General features: G+C 30.8%; 1 protein-coding gene across 1 annotated transcript in view; it reads left to right on the top strand.

Annotated features, from left to right (window-relative positions):
- Nucleotides 1-9,162: 9,162 nt before the first annotated feature.
- LOC114335390 (solute carrier family 26 member 6-like) overlaps nucleotides 9,163-16,004 on the top strand; it is a 210,101-nt gene continuing 203,259 nt past the window's right edge. The window contains exon 1 of the mRNA XM_028285621.2: nucleotides 9,163-9,456. The gene's annotated coding sequence lies outside the window, so the exon portion shown is untranslated. The remainder of the gene's footprint in view (nucleotides 9,457-16,004) is intronic.

Here is a 16,004-nt window from a genome sequence, read left to right as displayed (position 1 = left end):
ATAGCGACAGTACGACTAGATCAGAAGTTCTCAAACCAATTCAAGACCGAGAGAGGTGTTAGACAAGGATGCGTGTTGTCACCTGACTTATTTAACATTTATGGTGAACATGTCATGAGGATGGTTTTAGAAGGATGGGCCGGTGTAGTAACAGTAGCTGGTAGGAAAATCTCCAATTTAAGATTTGCTGATGACACTACACTTATAGCAGCAAATGAGCCATTTGATATTCTGCGAAGAGTTGCGTACGAAAACAATAAAGTTGGTGTGAAAATCAATAAAGCTAAGACAAAAATAATGGTGGTCGACAGATTCGACACTATTCAACTGACTACAGGAATACCAGATAGTAAACAACTTTGTTTATCTCGGGTCTAGTATAACTAACAATGGTAACTGTGAAGCAGAAGTTCGTAGACGTATTGGTATGGCAAAAAATGCGATGAGTCGCCTAACTAAAGTTTGGAAAGACAAATCTATCTGTCAAAATATCAAGATGATACTGGTGAATGCTCTTGAGAATGCCCTAATATCCAGTAACATTTAATTTCTAGAATCGGTTGTTTCTGTGAATCAACTTTTACTAAACGGCATTGGGAAGAGTATACTTTAACTAGTTGGAGTCTACTTTTACTAGGAAATGTTGAATAAAAATCTTCATTTTATATTTTATTATCAACTTTTACTGAAACCAGCCGTTTGAGTTGACTCGAACTAGGAATAGCCAACTTCAACTGAATAATCAATTTGAACTGTAACATATATACATTGTAAATCGTGAATCATGATTTACTATGTATAAACTATGTAAATCATGATTCAGGATTGCTCCTAGTAACATTTAACGTGTCTTGGTTTCTTTAATTCTAGTGCATCTTTATTGTGATTTTTTTTCTCTGATTCTGGCTTTGGTTTAGAATTAGAACCTTTAGTCACGTAATTGTATAACTTATCACTAAGTCAGGGGAGTAATGTGTAGTGTGTGTGTTGAGTAAGTGTCTTGTTACTTTACAAAGTCGACGTCATTGTCTTTGCAAAGAGACGCTAATTGTTTCCGAAAAGTACCGATCCCACAAGGACAGAAACTATTATTGTGATTTTAGTATAGTTCCTGATACTGCCTCCCTTTTGTTTTCATTCGACCACCACTTATATTATTAACTGTATAGTTAATAATACTTAGGCTTTATTAAACATTGTTTGTCAAATTTTAATATATTCTCGCCAAAAAGCGTAAAATATTTTATTCATTTTGCTAATACAAAGCAAGGAGTTCATAATAATATTTAATTATTAGTCTGTTCATATAAATTACTGCCAGGTAGTAAAATCTAGACGGGTTCATATTTTCCCCATATTCGTTTGATGTCGTTATTTATTTTAGTACATATGAATATACGAATATACGAGTTTACTCAATTACATTAATTACATAAATTTAGCACAACTACTGGTTTTGTTCCTGTTTTGGATAATATTAGCTTTTTAATAGATATAATTTCTTATTTATAGAATATTCTAAATTATAGACATTAGTCCAGATATTCCGGGTGAGCGGAGCTGCATCCTGAGCTGCAACCCGAAATGAGCAGAAATGGGATAAAATATGCCCTTCGAGAAATGAAGGACAAAGACGCTACAGATACTGTTGAACAAAATACTTTAAGAGAAAAGAATACCAGAAAACGGAAGTGAAGCAATAACAGGGTTACTATTTAAAAACGGAGAAAAATAATGAGATCTGAACAATTATAGACCAATAACACAACTGAACACCATGTATAAACTGCTTACAAAACTTGTAACAAACAGATCAACAGGAAAGCTAGGCGGGTACCAATTTCGAGATTAAACTGGATTCAGAAAGGGATACAGCATAACAGGCCACTTGCTAACAATGAAAATACTGATTGAACGAGCTAATGAATACAGAATACCGCTATATATTGCTTTTGTGGATTTTGAAAAGGCCGTTGACAGTACTTAACACTGGGCCATACAATCTTCGCTAATTAACGGAAGGATCCCCTATCGATACACAGAAATTTTGAAAAACATCTACGAAAAAGCAACAATCACAATAAAACTTCCACACCAAACCAATAAAAATAAATAAAGGAATTATCGGTGATATCAGGTATGATAGCGGTGATATCAGACAATACGAACGATCTTCACAAAATGATGACACAATTGGACAAGGAAGCAAACGAGACAAGCCTAAAAACTAAATACAAGGTGTCCCCGAAAATAGTGCGTTCCATTAAGGTATGGATATTTAATACACAATGTAGAACAAAAAAGTCCTATAACATTTTTTTCTAAAGTTAACCGTTTCCAAAAAAAATACATTGTTCGCCATATAAGCGAACTTTAATTCTCATAAAATTAACTAATTTGGCGTCACTGTACAAGAACTGTTTGTGATTTAGTTTATTGACACCACAAAAATGTATGTCAGACAGGTACACCTGCAAAATATTTGTCCCACCCCATGTTTGAAAATCCGACAAAACAAGAATTTGTTTGTTTGTTGAGGATGAAAGCAGGGTTTAATGTAAATACTTATGGCTAAAATGCTGCAACTATTTTTGAATTATGATTGTCTATGTTTAGATTTTTGTATACATAGTTGTCAGATTTCAATTTGCATACCAAAATGTATTTTGGTTTTTTAGCCAAACGGTTGCATTTAGAAAAAAATGTTATAAGACTTTTTTGCTCTACATGCTGCCTTCTACCTATAACTTTAAAGAACGCACTATTTTTGGGGACACGCTGTATATGGCAAACGTTGAAGAGAACAACGAAACCATGCAAATAGGAACAAGTACAATACAGAAAATCAAGGAATACCTATACCTAGGGCAAATAATGAAACTGAGTAAAAAAAATCAAACAGCAGAAATCAAAAGGAGAATAAGACTCGCATGGGTGACATTCAGAAAAATGAGCTATCCTGAAAAACCAGAAATATGCCCAATACCTCCGCAAAAAGTATATGACCAGTGTGTTCTATCAGTACTTACATATGGAGCACAGACCTAGACCTTCACAAAGAAAAATATGGAAAAGATGGTCAAGACTCAAAGGGCAGTGAAAATTCAGATGCTAATGACCAATGTCAGACCAAAAGAAGTTGACCAATATCACTAGAGGTTCTGCTATTTATATAAGTAGGTACTTGGAGAAACCTGATATTTTTGGAAAAGCTGGAAAGAAGTTTTAGGAATAAAGACATTTGTGGTGGTCAATTTCTTTTTTCTTTGAATAGAAATAGAACACAAATTAGAGGACGTACAAAGTGGATTCAGGAAAGGACACAACACACAAGAACATATATTCACCATGCAACAAGTAATAGAAAAAGCCTGAAAGAATAATAGAGAAATATATCTGAGCTTTATAGGCATGGAAAAAGAATTCGACTCAGTCAAAAGAAAAGACATATGGGAAAGCCTAAAGAAGAAACAAGTAAGTGAAGAACTGCTCGAAGCAACAAAAAGTATACATATAAGTACATGAAAACAACAAATACAGTAAGAATGTTAAATATACAGTCAGAACCATTTGAAACAACTTAAGGAGTTAGACAAGAGGGAAGTCTCAGCCCAGTGCTATTCATAAATATAATAGGTGAGATAGTGAAAGAATGTAAGAAAACTTTCAAAAAATACTATATCGGTTAGAAGATAATGCAAATGATAAACGGTGAGATGTGTATATTTGCAGACAACATAGTATTAATTTGCGGAAACAGCAGAAAAACTGAAACACAACTTATAGAAATGGAACCTAGAAGCAAGCAAATAGAACTTAAACTTAAAACAAGAGAAGACTCAGATAATGGAAATATCAAGGAAACAAGGGACGGAAGATCAAATAGAAGTAAGAATAGACCAACAAAAAATAATACAGCCCCCTCTTACAAATACTTACGAACAGTAATCAACAACAAAGGAGACACCGAGGACGATCTTAACAACAGAATGGAAAACACAGGAAAACTATTCTAAGCACTAAATAGAGGATTCCTTAATAACAAAGAAATATCAACAAAGACCAAGATGACAATATACAAAACAATATATAGACCTATATACGGTGATATTTGAAGCAGAAAATTGGATATTAAACAAAAGACAGCAGAGCAGAACTCAGGCAACAGAGATGAAATACCTCAGAAGAACGATCGGAGTAAAAAGAACTGATAGAATCAGAAATGCAGAAATAAGAGAAAGACTCAAAATCAAACCGATACTCGACTCAATCAAAGAGAAAAAATTGGCATGGTTCGGACATCTAACCATCCGGTTGGACAATAATAGACAAGTAGAAAGAGTGTGGGACGCCAAACCAATAGGGAAGAACAGAAGAGAAAGACCCATTAAAGAATGGAACAGTGACATCTCGCAGATACTGCAGAGTAAGGGTAAGACTTGGCAGGAAGCAACACAGATGGCATCCAGTAGGAAGGAGTGGAGAGAGTTCGTTAAGAGCTAGGACACCTCGCAAGATTGTAAAATGTTGTAATCTAATGTATTATAAACGATCCAACACCGAAAGGTACCTACAAATGGGTATACTGATTAAGTCCCAGCAAACAGACCGACGTGTTAATTACGTGAATTTTAGGTACATTTGTCACCAATATACGTAAATTGCTTACGTGAATTTCACGTGAAAATTTGGTTGGAATGTCACATTGAAAATACGTCTTTAAATTACGTGAATAACTCGTCTTCAATAGACGTGTTATTTACCTTAAATAGCAATAAAATCTTTCGGGAAATTCACGTTGCAAATACGTGTTGATTAACGTATCTTTTAGGGAATGTATATATTAGTATTCACGTGAAACATACGTCCTCGGTTCACGTAAATAATTCGACCTTAATTAACTTATGAATCACGTAATTATTATCCTCATAATATGATATAAATAAAACAAGCATATAAAGTATTAACAATGTATTTATTTAGTAGAATTTAGAGACTTTAAAACATTTGTCCTGTATAATTATTATACAAGATAATGAACCAAAAATGGTACCGACCTAAAGACACATTAAAAAATTTGCCAACACAAAACACAACACAGATCACTTTTTATTTCGAGGAGGACACTTCGACACTTTGTTGTTTTTTCTCCTCGAGCAGTGAGGTAAACGTTAATACGAAAGACATTACTATAAATAAACCCGCCTAAAATAAAACGAGGGAAATAAAGCTCTTCACGTTTCACTTTTTGTTGTGAGAAATGTGAGAAGCCACGAAGCCAGAGAAGCTGATATTAGAGGTAATGATCATCGATTATAAAAATCGATTATTTTTAAATTACAGTTAAACTATTCTACTTACTTTAAATTAGTATTACGAATTTTCTTTTTGTTTTTAAATTTCTTCTACTATTAACTAATTGGTCTTACTAAAAATCTATTTCAATACCAGAATAATATAAAAAATAATCCTATCGAAACGTATCTATTATTCGATAAATCGATTAATTTAGTTTTCGAACCAACTATGTTAGTCACGTGATGGTATTTAAAGGAGGAGAAAGGCTTGGTAGTACTTCATCACCGCGCGCGATTTGAAAATAAGACTCAACATCATTTTAGCTCTTGTGATATTTTTAAAGAAAAAAATAGCTTCAAATCAAGGTTGGATTGAAATAGTTATGCTACATGATCTTAAAAGCGAAATCATAAACATTTTGTTTAAATATTGGTATTATTTACATTACTTTTACGTGAAATACATCTAATTTTTCGACGTCCATAAAATACAATGAGTAAAATTCAAGCGATACGTATTTAACCAACACCGTTGTAAAATTTTGTTTCCAAAATATTTCTCAAATTTTAACCAAAGGAAGTTATTTCTGTTTCGTGATTATTACGTGAAATAAACGTACCTTTGTGATGTAACCAAAATTCACAAATATTATAAAAAACATGTACTATATTCGTTATTATGATTTTATATTATTCTAATGTCAAACATGTATAAAGAAAGCACTAATATATAGGTGAATGATTTGGCACTGAAATACGTTTTTTTCCCGTCATAAAACACCGAGTTACGTATTCGTTGAAATTTGCCGTAAATTTAACGTAATTATCACGTAATTGGGCTCAAGTCTGTTTGCTGGGGTAAGTGGTGGTCAAACTAAGTACAAGAAAAACTTAAGGAGAAGAGAAAATTATATAAACAGTGGCGAGAAAATAGGTCGAACACGGATCTTTTAAACTAAGTATAGCCACGTTCACCAAAAAGAAGCCTAATTAGCACTACCAAAAGCTAAAGCAGAAGCGTATCCAAATCTATACGATCTAGGTACTTGATACCAGGAAGGCCAAACAAATATGTATAAAATAGTAAAACCAAGAGCAAAGAAAGCAAATGATTTTATTCAGAATATTGTATCTGAGATGAAAATAATAGATAAATGTTTTATTACTTAAGTTTTATTTTGAAAATACTTTCCGAACTAAAAGACAAAACATTAACCAAGTACCTACAAGTTTTTAATAAAAATATTTTAATTAAAAATATTTATTAAATTATATTGCAATATGATTTCAAACACAAACTAAAAAATTAATAAACTGTTTTCAAACACAATTTAAAAAGGGATATCTTTTTTCACCTATTTGCAATCTATGTGACAGTTTACTTACTCAGTGAAGAAAAAGGTAGAAATCTGTGTGATAGGTATAGTTTCCGCTTCTCCGCTAATTGTTTTGAGACGTCAGATGTCGCTAGACGTTTCAATAAAATTTATACCTTATTAAATAAAATTTAACAAAACATTACATATTTTTTGCATATATTTTTAATAAGTGCTGCTTCAGGAATAGTTTTTTTCGCAATCAAATTTTGACTATTATTTTAGTCCATGTTGTGAGGTCGCTTCCGTATGAAAAATATTTACGAATTATTGTTCAAATTTTTTTAAAGTTTTTTTTAAAAGGTTTTTTTAATGACCAACCAAAAAAAAATTAATCTGTTTTTAATGAAAAAAGTGATCCTAGTGCGAAGATCAGCCCAACGAGTACTTACGTTTATCCGATTACTGAAATGATCGTCACGAAACTGTCACTGGACAATCATAATTTTCGTTGGAACAATCGAAAAAACGATGCGATCAACGGTCATCTTTTTGTTGGAACGTATTTTGTTTACTGCGCAGGAGCGTGATCGTAACATTACTGTTTTTCGTTGTGTTGGAACAAACCTATTATTATTATACAGGGTGTAACAAAAATACAGGTCATAAATTAAATCACATATTCTGGGACCAAAAATAGTTCGAATGAACCTAACTTACCTTAGTACAAATATGCACAGAGAAAAAGTTGGAAAAAAAATATGCACAGGACCAATATGATTGGCCAATATAATTAAAAGTGCGAAAAATGTTGCCGAGCTATAAAACCAGGTGTCGCTCTTCCGAAATTGCACGGTCCCAATAGATACGGTGGAGTAAACTTGCCTGCGGTTGGACCAATTACAAACAAGCAATACAGCGCGGTAAATTTGAATCACTGCTCTTGGTTAAAAAATAAACCGTAACTACAATTAATTAATAATTAAAAAATGACTTTTTTTATAAAATAAAAAATTTATAAATAAAAAAAAATTCGACCCGCGCAGATATTACTTCAGATTTTTTGGATCTTGCTAAACAAAAAAGTCTTGTGTAATATTCCTCTAACGTTGATCGTTTTCGAGTTATAAACAATTTAAAACTGAAAAAACAATTGGTCTGGATCCCGCGTATGAAAAAAAAGTTTATTAATAGCAAGCTGAAAATTTGTTAATAGCTTAAGGGTGTCTAGTCGGACCAACTTCGATATATTGGAACATTGGAAAAGGGGCAGTTTTAATTGTGGAACAGGCTAAAAATTTGGAACGGTCAGACCACAAAAACGGCACATGTATTTTGTCTGACAGAACAGACTTAAACTCTCCGGACAGAGATTAAACTCTCCGGCAAAAATCAGACTGGTATTTATCAAAAAATGGGCGTTTTAATGAGTGGAACATGTAGATTATCTCAAATGACAGGAATTATGACAGGTGATAAATAGCAGTCTGATTTTTTCATGAGAGTTTAATCTCCTGTTCGGAGAGTTTAAGTCTATTCTGTCGGACAAAATAAATGTGCCGTTTTCGTGGTCTGACCGTTCCAAATTTTTAACCTGTTCCACAATTAAAACTGCCCCTGTTCCAGTGTTCCCATATATCAAAGTTTATCTGACTAGACACCCTTAAGCTATTAACAAATTTTCAGCTTGCTATTAATCACCTTTTTTTTTCATACGCGGGATCCAGACCTATAAAAAATGATGACGATTTTCAAGGATTAAAAACATAAGTACAAAAGTATCATTTTTGAAATTACGAAGTACCTAAAATAGGTAAATAAATTCAAGTTCAAACCCTATTATATCAGTTTGTTCTTGATAATTATTTTGGACTTATTCATTTTAAAATATTGTTTTCTAGTTGTTAATGACCGTCTCCACATAATAAGAAACCTTTCTCATTAACAATTAAAAAAGTATGTTTTAGAATAAAACATGGCTAAAATTCTTATCAGGACCTGATAAAAGAAGGTTTGACTTTGAATCTAGATATAGTCCTTCCGCTAAAACCTTTCCCATGCGGTACGATTCATTTTCAATCAAATTAAGTCAAAACATAAATTGAAACGAACGTCGATGTGTATATACATTTTGTATACTGTATGTATACTATATACTACACACATCGGCGTACGTTTCACTTTCTGTTTTGACTTAATTTGATTGAAAATGGATCGTACTGCATGGGAAAAGTTATAGCGGACGGACTATACTTGACGATTACAAAAATGATATTTTTTACTTGTCTTTGAGCCTTAAAAATCGTCATCTTTCAATATTTGAAGGACATTCTTCCGTTAAAAACCATCAACTTTAGAGAAATATTACAAAAGGCTTTTTTGTTTAGAGTGAAAAACCTCGAATTTTTTTTTAATTTATAAAGAAAAGTAATTTTTAATTATTAATTAAATTATAGTTACAACATAATTAGATCGGGCACCCCTTGCTTTTTGTAATTGTTCAAATGCTAAATTACATATCCAATAATTTTTATCCGATAAACAGCTAGGGGGAGTTCGACATTATATCGGATCATTTACTAGTTGGTTCGATTGTAAATGATCAATTATTTTAATCAATCATTTCATAGTAAGAAGTTCAATGCACAGAAGTTATTCATAACAGACTTAATTTACATATCTCTCGGTTATACATAGGCCTATTACAATATTGATATGTGACAAATATGCTTATGTAAAGTATAACTTTGAATATGTATTACTTCGTTAGTGTCGTGTCAATTTATTAAGTAACTTTCAGTATAGTGTGTGTGTACAGTGGATTTTTCATGCTATTTATTTGGGTAAGTTTATTTTTTGGGTAAGTTTATTTTAAATGAACATTAAGCACCGAAATACTAATAATTTTTACTTTTGGGTAAATTTTGTGTATGTGTGTAGAGGTTTATCACAGATCATATTTACTGACTTAAAATTACATGTATTCTAATATGTTTCTTCTTCTTTTTAGCCTTCTATCGTCCATTTATGGACATCTTCCGACTTCTTACATGGATTTCTATATTTCCAGATTTTTCCGGCCATTGTTTTTATGTCGTCTACCCATCTCATTTGTGGTCTTCCTCTTGGTCGTGTAGCTTCTAGTCGAGGAAATGAAGCATTTGGCTCGCAATTTTTTCGTCCAGCATGGATTTACTTGAAATTTTCACAGAAGGTAGGGAATAGTCCAGGATAATTTTCTATATCATGCCGCTATATACGCTAAAACCTTGGGGGTGGTTGATACCCCATCTCGGGGGTGGGAATTTTTAATTAAATTTTAACAATGTAAATCGTTGTAAAACGTAATTCTAAGAAAAAAATATTTTTTACATTTTTTTCGTAAAACTAATACTTTCGAGTTATTCGCGGTTGAAAGTAACAGTTTTTCGACGAAAAAATCCACTTTTTTAAAGAGTTTTTTGAGTATAACTCCAAAAATATGCACTTAATCTTAAAAACTGTAGCTATCGAAATTGTGTCTTTTAGACGCAAACCAAATTCTGTTTCTATAATATTTTTACGACCAATACAAACCGAGGTACGGCATGTTAAAGGTTAGCTTTTTTCGTCAAATGTATAATTTGAAATATTCAAAGCCAAATAACGAGAAAACTGAAATATTTTTTTTTTCAATGATATAATTAGACCTTTCAAAATAAAAAACAAAAAGTTTCTAGCATAAAAATTGAGGGAGTTATGATTAAAAAAAGGTCGGTACCTGCTTTTCTTTATGAAAAAATCAGTGAAAACAACCCCCTAACTACTCTCCTAATTAAAAGTTGGTCTTTACCTTTCTGTAATTCCTTTTATATTTATATTATCAATACGCCCAAGAAGTTTGATCTATTTAAAAGGACTAATTTTAGAAAAAATGGCGTTTAAAAAAAATTATTTTTTGCAATTTCGTATTTTTTTAATAATAAATAATAAAATACTAGAGATACGAAAAAATGATAGAGTAATAAATTGTAGCTATTTTCATAACTAAAATTTTCTTGAGCATAGATTTTCATTACAGTGAACAGTTAGCGAGATATAGCTGTTTAAAACCTCTATTTACGAGCAAACAACCACTTATCTAGCCATTTAAACCCACCCCAATTAAAAACTAAGGGATCTAACGGAATTTAATTTACACAGTCTTATAGCTCTTTAAAAATTCTACAAAATCGTTTTTGAAAAAACTTTTTATCGCCAAAAATAAAGGAGCTATGTTTATAAAACCATTTTTTTTTTCGAAAAATTCGAATAGTCCGCTTTTAGAGCATTTTCAATGTATATAATACCACAGAACTAGTTCGTATACTGGAAGATGACTAAAAAACTATTTATATTTGTATTTGTACATATTTGTAAATTCGCATTTTTGTGTAAATAAATGTTTTTGTAATTCTTTATTCTACTTCTTTTTCTGTATAGATCTATTAAATTATCTACTTATAAAAATTGCAATGTTATTTAGGGTGGTTTTTAAGGGTTGAAATATGATATTATATCCTTTAGCATAAAACAATCATTTAACCAATCAAAACCAAATTTTACCCATATTAAGGTTTACAATGTTGGTATATAATTTTTGAAAATAAGGGGTAGTTTACACCCCTAAAAATAATCAACGCCCTTGAGCATGATATAGAATATGAAGTACAGGGTGAGATGATCCTAATCTCAAATTTTTATGTAAATCGATGCAAGCCGAAATTATTCTTTTAGGACAAGTCAAAATTTTATAAATAGCTCCAACAGGAGTGGTTGTAAGGAGAGAAATATTATATTATATCTTAAAGCATAAAACAATCATTATGTAATTAATAAGTACCAAATGTTGACAATATTAAAGTTTAAAACGTTATTTTATATTTTTTTACAATTAGGGGTAATTTTCACCCTTAAAAAACTAAAAGCGTACAACGGCTCAATATATAAAATAAACTAGAGGATGTAATGAGCCTAATCCCAAATTTTTGTACAAATCGATTCTGGACGAAAAAATTGCGAGGTTTTGCCATTTTTTCAGTTTTATTTTCTCAACTATTCGTAAGGTCTCCAATACTGTACTGTGGAATTCCAACGTTGATATTTTTGTCTGATAGCCGTATACCTAGCATTACTCTTTCCATTGCCCTTTCTGTTGTGGCTGGTTTATTCATATTGGCCTTGGTGAGGGTCCATGTTTGACCTCCATATGTCATGATGGGAAGGTAGGTAGTTACTCTAATGTATCTACTTTGACATACGCACTTGTACACATTTGTACTTATTTTAGTGACTATATCTAAAAAAAATTTAAATTTTTATGCTAACAATTTATTTTTTTTTTTTTCGTGACAAGTCGAATTAGGAGTTCCTGCACTGATTTGTTGAATGAAGCAACTAGCCATGACATACTAACTGGACCTGTAATGTGTTGTTTATACAATTTAGAGTGATCTGTGTGAATGATTCTATGTGTTTGTAGACCGGGCAGTATCGTCGCTACCGCTAGCGCAATTATTCCGATTCGATTTTTTTGCACAAACTTACTCAAAAAGAGGTCTTTATAACGTATCCACAGGGTGCTGGGCGGTGCCGTGGTCTAAAAATTTTTTAAACAATTTTTTTTAAACAAATTCACAAAAATAATTTTTTCATTTCCCACAATTTTTTTTAGATAATTTGGATCATTGTGAGTAAAAAAGGTCTTAGGTCATTTTTCTCTAAACTTGACTGTTGTCGAGTTATACGCGATTAAAAATTTGAAAAATGCGAAAATGGCTATTTTCAAGGCTTCATAACTCGATTAAAAATTAATATTATGAAATTAAAAAAGTGACAACATCAAGATTCAAATACCTTCTTCAGCGTCCTGAAGAGATTTTTGTCATTATTTTATTACAAAGCTGTTATTTTTAGTTGTTATTTAGACAACAATCAATTTGAGACGGAAACTACAAGAGACCTTTTTTGCTCAGAATGACCCAAATTATCTAAAAAAATTTGTTGGAAATGAAAAAATTATTTTTGTGAATTTGTTTAAAAAAAATTGTTTAAACAATTTTTCGACCACCGGCCAGCACTCTGTGGATATGTTATAAAGACCTATTTTTGAGTAAGTTTGTGCAAAAAAATCTAATCGAAATAGTTCCGCTAACGGGGGCGACGATACAGTTGGACTATACTGCTAATTGTTAATAAGTAAAAATAACAGCTTTGTAATAAAATAATGACAAAAATCTCTTCAGGACGCAGAAGAAGGTATTTCAGTCTTGATTTTGTCACTTTTTGAATTTCATAATAATCATTTTTAATAGAGTTATGAAGCCTTGAAATGGCCATTTTCGCATTTTTCAAATTTTTAATCGCATATAACTCGACAACAATCAATTTTAGAGAAAAATTACAAGAGACCTTTTTTGCTCAGAATGACCCAAGTTATCTAAAATTTTGGAAATAAAAAAATTATTTTTGTGAATTTGTTTAAAAAAAATTGTTTAAAAAATTTTTCGACCACGGCACCGCCCGGAACCCTGTGGATATGTTATAAGGAACTCTTTTTGAGTAAGTTTGTGCAAAAAAATCGAATCGGAATAATTGCGCTAGCGGGGGCGACGTTACTGCCCGGTCTATTGGTGCATTCGGAAAATTCGTGGCTTAAGTCGCCCACTGAAGTGTTTCTACAATCACAAAAGGGGCATTAAAATACTCCTTTTTCTAAATTAGATTAGCTTGAAAAGCACCTAAAATGAGTTTTGGTTCTAGTAATAGTGAAAACATAAAATTTGGAAGGAGAAAAGGTTAGGTGAGGATTTATTGGTCAGAGATAAATGGATAGAATAATAGTGACGGTTACGAGCATTATTTATACATACTTTTATATGAAGTTTACAATTTATTTCTTTGATGTTTATTTATTAGCGAAAAGAAATTATTACTCCTTTCTATCGTTGTCACAAGCATTTTTGGCTGCGATATCTACTTCTTCATTGTCATTAATACCTGCATGTCTCATTCATAACCCAAACAAATTTCGACAAAATTTAGCGCCAATGTGTTTTAAGTGCATCCATTTTTTAGAATCCTGGGAAAATTAATAATACTCTGGGCTAATTAGCAAAATTCATGGAAAAGTTATTTACCAGCAATTTTATTGCTGAAATCGAATCATAAGATCCTATATATTAATAATATAGGTATGCAAAATCCGCAGATAGTGTGCTACTTTTTTTATAAACAAAATGGCGCCGACAAATCGTATTTTTTTCAATAATTGCTCTATAACTCCAAAGATTTTAACATTACAACAAAAATACCCACATAAAAATTCACCGCAATTAAATTATTCTGCATAGAGATATGTTTTTCCCGATTTGCTCCGACGAAAATTTTCCTCGGAAAATGCGGGTTTTCCCAACAAAAACTATAATTTTCAAATAAAGTTTTACGTAAGTAAATATTAATCAATAATTAAATAACTTAGTGACATCAAAGCTTTCTTGGTGTATATTGTAATTCCAGAAGCCGGTGAAAATTAAACGAATATTTTAGCAACAATTCAGTTGTCAATTAACAATTTACGATCGCAATAATAAACAAAATAATCATGATATATTGATCAAACTTATAAAGATTATAAAGATGAGATGCTTATTTAATATTTTATTGACAAAATATAAATTTTTTGTTTTTTGCATAATTATTAAATTTTGAAAAAAAAATAGTTATAATACGCTGGTCTAATTAGTAAAGTACAAAGAAAGGTTATTTACCAGCAATTTCATTGCTGGAATCGAATATTATGATCCTATATATTAATAATATAGGTATGCAAAGTCCGCAGATAGTGTGCTACTTTTTTTATTAAGAAAATGGCGCCCCCAAATCGTGTTTTTTTCAATTATTGGTCTATAACTTCGCAGATTTTAACTTTACACCAAAAAACACTCAAATAAAAATTTACCCCAATTTAATGCTACATATATGCATGTTTTTCCCGATTTGCTCCGACGAAAATTTTCCTTGGAAAATGTGGGTTTTCCCAACAAAATCTCGAATTTTCAAATAAATTTTTGGGCAAGTAATTATTTATCAATAATTAAATAACTTGGTGAAATAACAGCTTTCTTGGTATAGATTATAACTGCAGAAGACAGTGAAAATTAAATGAATATTTTAGCAACAATTCAATTGTTAATTAACAATTTACAGTCGCAATAAAAACCAAAATAATCATGAGACATTGATCAAGCTTAGAAAGATTATAAAGATGTGATGCCTATTTAATATTTTGTCGACAAAATATAAATTTCTTATTTTTTTGCATAATCTTTAAATGTTTAAAAAAATAGTTATAAACAAATTAACATTTCTCAGAAATTGTTTATTATATTCTAATTTTAAAAAATACTTAAAATGCGTCATTCAAAGGTCTTGAAAATGAATGCTTCAAAAAATTTTTCCAACCATTTGCAAAAAAGTTATGAAACAGCAAAATAAATATACGATTTTTCAGTTGTTTATAATTTGTTTTAATTGTTTTGAAGCTTAAAACTAAGTCTGTGGTACAATCTAATTACTCACAAAAAATATCGCATATTAGTTTAATGGTTCTATTTTGATCAAAGATTAATTTTTTTTTTTGTAATTTTTAGCGCGAAATTAGGCTTGATACAGAGCCGAAGATGTTCACTACGAAGCGACTGACACGCTTTAAACTCGCGTGAGTTGTGTATGTGGACGGGTATAATACATAATAGTACATAGCTACGGTACTGTATTAGTCAACTTTCGCGCGTGTAAATTTAAAAAAAAATATTTATAATCTTTAATTAAAATATAACCATTAAACTAATAATCATTATTTTTTGTAAGTGATTAGCTTGTATTTTAAACGAACTTTTACGCTTTGAAAGAATTAAAAAAAAATATAATCGTATGTTTATTTTGCTGTTTCATAACTTTTTTGCAAATGGTAGTAAAAAAGTTTTAAAACATTCATTTTCAAGATATTTGAAATACGCATTTTAACTATTTTTTAAAATTAGAATATAATAAAAACTTTCTGATAAACGTTAATTTGTTTATAACTATTTTTTTTAAACATTTAAAGATTATGCAAAAAAAAGAAAAATTTATATTTTGTCGACAAAATGTTAAAAAGGCATCTCATCTTTATAAAATTTCAAAGTTTGATCAGTGTATCATAATTATTTTGGTTATTATTGCGACCGTAAATTATTAATTAACAATTGAATTGTTGCTAAAATATTCGTTCAATTTTCACCAGCTTCTGGAACTATAATCCAAACCAAAAAGGCTTTTGTCACCGAATTATTTAATTATTGGTTGATAATTACTTATCTAAAACTTTATT

This window comes from Diabrotica virgifera, chromosome 2 (genome assembly GCF_917563875.1).
Source record: "Diabrotica virgifera virgifera chromosome 2, PGI_DIABVI_V3a".
Lineage (NCBI taxonomy): Eukaryota > Metazoa > Arthropoda > Insecta > Coleoptera > Chrysomelidae > Diabrotica > Diabrotica virgifera.
The sequence above is the reverse complement of the archived record's forward strand: the minus strand, read 5'-3'. Positions and strand labels throughout refer to the sequence as shown.